Raw genomic sequence first — 6054 nt, 5'->3', positions numbered from 1 at the left:
CACCCTGTGGAAATACCCATCTATGGCCCTTCAGATAGGGCAATACCGTTTATATCATGTCTGAGCCACATCCCCCAGCTCATGCTTTGTCTTAAGAATTTGCTAATATGTTTGGGATCAAGCCTTTGCTTACTCTGATTTTTTTCATATTGTGTTCTATCGGTGGTTCACTGTGACAGATGGATCATGGCAGCGCTGGTATGACCAGCTGGCGATTCACTGGTGATTTCTTGTTTCTATGTTCAGTAGTTTTTGTGTCCACAGGCTTGGATAAATTTCCAAAGGCACTGGCCACCGATATAATTTTGATACATCATAACCTCCATAAACCTTGTGCCCACCACACAGAACATTTGGCAGGTGGCAATTCTTGCTGATTTGTGTTCCTGCTCTTTGGGACTGAGTTATTCAAACAGCATTTCTGCCACCAGGTGCAAGTACCTCTCTCAGATCTCGCTGATCTAGGACACTTTCTGTCATGAGATAGGAGAGTGCCAAAACCCCATATGTTCCTCCATTCAGAGCTGGCATCTCCTGTTCAATTAAAGCATTTGGTTTCTTTTTCTAGTGGTGTTCATGAAGGGGAGGGAGGAATTGTTTCTTAGCACTTTAATTCTGGAGGTGCTTTTGCCGCTCTTTGTCTAGTCTATATCCTCTTGAAAATGACCTTTTTAACCAAGTTCATTGGTACGCATTCATGAAGAGTTTAAATTAAGGTCTAGGGGGTTTTCCCCTGCTGTCGGTGCTTCTCATAATTAGTCTGTATTCTTTATACAGTGTTGCTGCTTTTGTACCTCTCCAGTCCTGTCCTGACTGCCCTGAACTGAACATCGTAACTGTCTTTAAAGCTGTTCTGCCTTTGACATGGGATCATTTAAGGCCACTCAGCCAGGTCAGATAGCCAGAACACAGCATGCTCCAAACACACCCCTTGTTCCCAGCATGCCTCAAGGCTGTGGCTCTGTGTATGTGTGAGAGAAGGGGGACAGTGCTCAAAAGTATACATTTTTGGCACCCTGAAACCCCTCTCCAAGCAGAATCTCATGCTGAAGCTGCTGAGGAACATTTTTACTGAGTGTGTGGTCACCTTTTTGCTACTAGAACCTGCGGCATGGATGGATGCTGACAGAAAACCTCACTGTCTTTTTGAGTTACTATAACAGAATTAGGCATGTGCATAAATAAAATACTGGTGAAAGAAGAATAAAAGGATTCCAACAGTGTTCTGTCCTGGGCTGCGCTTTATGTTCATAGTGCCAAGGTTTTACTCATTGGAGTAGCTGATCTTTGTGCTGTTGTTTTAAGGATGCACTGCAATGTGCAGAACCAGACTGCTTCAGCACATTTGACCTTCCCTGTGACTTCTTGTCTGTCCTTGTAAACCAGAGGTATCTCTGGTCATTGGGCTGTGGCAGAGGTTTAAGGGTCTTCCTGCTGTCCAGCACACAAACTCCAGTATGAAATACATTTGCTTTTATGGACAAGAGACAGAGGGGGAAAATAAGATTTGTAATTTCAGTTGGGATTCTGTGAGTTTTTTTCTTTCTTTCCTTTTCTTGAAGCTCACTTCAAGCCTGTTATCATCTTAGGAAATTTTAATTAAGTGAGTAAAATAAAGCAGTTTTTCTCTGAGAACATTTTTTACCTCCTGTCCCATAAAGGCAGGCATCTTCCTTCTTCTAGCATATTAGCCCTTCTGCGCTTCTCACTGGACATGGCTCAGCTCCAGCAGAGCTATGGAGAGTGGCCTTAGCACGTTAGGGCACAACCTGGGGAGGTGGGACCTGGGGGTTCAAGCCCAGAAGCCGGGTCTTGCGCTACCTGTGCTGGAACAGGGCAGTTGAGGAAGAGGAAAGGGAAGTATTTCCATCCTCGGTGTTAGCTGCCTCCTCAGAGAAGGGTTTAGTGTGGATGGCAGCATGCTCTGTATTGCCCCAAGGCAGAACCGTGCCCCTGCCCAACACGGACTGTCTCTAGGCAGCTTTCCACGCAGTTCCCAGGAGCAGTCGGTTGCTCTGCAAAGGTGTTCTTGCTGCTCGGAATTGTTCCCCAAGGGCTTTGGAGGCAGAGCTCTCTGCACAGACACCGAAGGGACTCTCTCTGCCCTGGCTAGGCGCTCTAAATGACCTCGCTGCAACAAGCAGTTATTTTCAGGCGTTGCGACATTGAAATGAAGCACCTACTCTAGGTGCTCTCACAATGCAAATTGTACAGAAGAATTATTCATGACAGGCAGAGCTCTGTCTGACCTAGATCCCTTGCAGAGCTTATTAGTGAGCTCTTTCAGTCATGCCCCCAGGCCCTGATAATGAAGTGCATCAGCTAGGAGCTCCATCGATCAAGGCCACCGTGTGCGAGCGTTGCCTGCAGCACTGATCCCTGAAAGCTCTTTCCCAGAGTGCACTGGCATAATAGGCAAGATCTTTAGGAGAGCATCTCTTATTTTATTGTTTCAAATCCGCCTTGGCTGAAGTACTGGGGTATTTCAGGTTCCTCTAGCTAGTGCCATTGCTGAGCACTAGCTCCGAAGGGGCTCTGGCTATGAATTTCTGTGACACCGCATCCACAGCTGTCCATGAGAAACTAAACACACTGTGTACAAGAATCCAGTAACTGAAGATAGATGAAGTCTGTTGAAGAAATCACATCCTGGGGGATTCAAAATCATTTTGTCCTTCTGTGTTGAGCAACTCAGTGTAGTCATGATGCACATAAGTGAGCTGAAATTGTAAGCGTCTGGCAGAAACAGAAGAAATATAGGCAGCTAATGGAAAGTTGGCAGCTGGACAAGATGTACACTCTGGTTTGAATCTTTCAGTGCCATAAAGTTACAATGAAGGCAGAAGGTGTCAGCACCACATTAAGTAATGCAGGAAGTCCTCCAAAGTAATGCATAGCAAAGATACATAGTTATCTGCTGCTCCAGATTGAATGAAGTGTATAAAAAATATTAGATTAGCACCTAGTGGATGTCTTCAAAATTTTCACAGCTGTAGAGTCAGTCTGTAGTTCTGCTTGGGCAAATTCAGGAGAGTGCCTGTTACGTTTTCGTGGTGGAGCAGGTCCACAACGAGATGAAAGCAGCACGAACCTGGCCAGTCGCAGCAGGCTGTGTTTAGGGGACTTTTGCCACCTTTTGGGCCTGTAGCTCTGAGTTATGCCCACGGTAAAGTGGAACCAAGTTGCACCAAGTCAGTGGAATGACTCTCGATGTAGCTTGAGTTTAATGGCTAGAAAAACATGTTCTGAAAGAATTTTGAGGGCACATCAGAACGTATGAGCCCAGATGCTTCAGATCAGACTGAGAAGCAGAGGGTAGAGTCTGTTACTTGTTAGCAGTAATTTAGTGCATGGTGAAAAGTTTTCTACAAACAGGCTTGTCATATTAAAAAAATTATCTTTTTTTTAAGGCAAGACCAGGCATCATCACCTGAATGGCTCAGTGATTATGATACCCTGACCCCTGTCAGAAGATGAGGTGACCTCTTAGAGAAAATATAAAAAGAATTTATGGAATTAAAAGCGATGTGTGCCACCCTTTTATTAAAGTGAGACTGAGAAGGGAGCAAGACCTCACCGAGAAGCCTATGGCCACTGCTAGGGAGTCACTGCAAGTGCTGCCGAAGTGAAACGTGTGATCGAGCAGAAAACTTTCACTAGTAAGTGCTGGGGACTGTCACTTATCTCAGGGCAACGGTTCTTGAAGGAGATTTCTAGAAAGGTAGCTGAAACTGTCCCTTGGCCACACGGTGGCAGTTCATTCCTAGCTATTCTGCAGCCCTCCTATTTCTCTGATCAGCAAGAGAACTGGGGATGAAAGGGAAAGGGAAGTGTTTCGTCCTGCTTCATCAACAGACGGTCAGTCTGTTTATCTGGTATTCACTTCTAGGTTCCTTAATTCACAAGCATTTGTTTGGCAGTTTCCAATTAACATTAGTTCTTTAAATGAGTTTATTCTTCCACGGAGATGATTTCCTTAGGAAATAAATAGCCATGACATCATGGGGGACACTGAGACCTCAGTAAATCATGTCAGAGATGCTGACCACTTGCCTCTGACTGCGTCTGGAAACAAATGGACAAAGTAATGTCATTGCCAGAAACAATGCAGTCTTAGGCACAGAAAATACAAAGATGGATTAAAAATAATAAACAGAGGATTTGAAGATTCAGAAGTTCAGTCTTGAGATAGGCCTGAGCTCAGAGTTTCTGAACTGATCCTGAAGTTCCTTCCAAGGCCCAGGAGAATCAATATGTGATGTTTCCAGCTTCTTGGGGCCTGTAATGCTATTATTCCAGAATTTGCTAATCCAGGCAGTTCAGTTAGTCAAAAGCTAACCTGCTCCTGCATCAGCTGCTGCTGTGTCTTCCAGGGGTATGTTTATATTTAGTTCGTGCACACTAAACTTCTTGAGGTTTCTTGCTTTGTTTTATGCCAAAATACTCATTTACAGGAAAAAAAGAAAGGAATTTGTCTTTGCACTGGTTATGACTACACATCAGCAACGGGATTAATTTCATTAATTCAGATGGCTGTATGGTCCCAAAGTGTTCAGATTAATGAGGTTCCCTGCATTAATAAGGCCCAGGTATAACATCAGCACTGGGACTGCTCACATGCAGGCTCTTAGTCTGGTCTTGCTTGTAGTTTAACGTATGACACTGTGTCCTTTTTAACTGACAAACACAGTACCATTGTCTCCAGATGATTGTATGGGGAACGGTAAAGGGAGAGCGGGATTGATCAACAATAAAATACTCCGTGCTGTTCCTAAGTTAGAGCTAGCTTTAGTATCACTTCACTGTAGAGAACTGATTCATCACATTCTTACCCTTCAATAGCTTCACTTTTCAGTTTCCAATACATAGAATTAATTTTTGTCCCCCTCACCTCAATGATATAGGTCTTTGCTGTGCCAGGAAAGTGAGCAGTTTGGTGGAAGGGCTCCAGTGTGAGCAGAGCTGACCTATAATTACAGCTGAATAAACTGAAGTGAGTATACTCGGGGCCAGATTTGCAGTTGCCCTGAGTGGGATTTTCAAAAGGCACGTAACTAGCATCAGTGGGAGTTAAGTGACTCTGACAATTGCACTGGTGCCTGACTGCTTTTGGAAAAGCTGGTCTGGAGCCAAGCTTGAGCGGACACAGCTCCACTTCTAGGAATTAAATTAGACTCATGAGAAGTCCAGAATTAGCCCAGTCTGTCTGCCTCTAAGCCCACAAACTTTAAGCCCTCGAGTGGTGTAGTTCTGAAAGAAAGAATTGTCCCACACCTTTGTCAGGCTTCCGCAGCCCTTGCCACTCTCTTCCTGCAAGGCTGTTGGTTGTTACTGATGCTTCCATATAACTTGGACCCTAAGGATTTGTTGATAATGTTCCTGGAAGTGCAGTTACAAATGCTGTATGAATATGAGAAATGCTGCTGCTCTTATATTCACACAATTATGTCCAAGGGCTCTTGCAAAAGTACCCCTCTGCCAGGGGATACCTGCACATGACAACATGGCATTTTCCGCAGACAAGTGGTTATGGCAACATCCCACCACATTTCCTGTTCCTTAGGAGACAATTTCAGACTTGTTCTACCCTGAAGTGAGATATGACAGATCAGAGTCTGATCTCCTTCACTGTGGTAGAGCTGGAGCTTGTCTGTTGACTTTAGGGGGCTGAAGGGAAACAGAAGATGGGAGGAAATGAAATAACCTAGAAGAGATCTGAGGATGAAGAGATTCAGTGCACGTGTTGCCTTCTTAAACACAGTATTTGGTCTTTCTGCTTCTCATGTGGTGTGATGCCTTACGGTGACAAAGATCCGCAGGACTTGCCGGGTGCCGTTGGTCTGCAACTTGTGGAGAGGACCTGGTCAGCTGAGAGCCCGGGTAGGCAACGGATGGCACTTGGCTGGCTAGACGTACCCCGAGACACAGACAGATGGATGGCATCTGGGTTGGCTTAACAGCAGCACTCAAAGAAGTGAGCAGCCTGCTTCCAGAATCTCTAGATTTCAAACCTGAGTCTGCTCAGTTAGAAGTAACACACCCACCCCCCCCCCC

This window comes from Accipiter gentilis, chromosome 13 (assembly GCF_929443795.1).
Source record: "Accipiter gentilis chromosome 13, bAccGen1.1, whole genome shotgun sequence".
Taxonomy (NCBI): Eukaryota; Metazoa; Chordata; class Aves; order Accipitriformes; family Accipitridae; genus Astur; species Astur gentilis.
Note: the sequence above shows the minus strand (reverse complement) of the source record.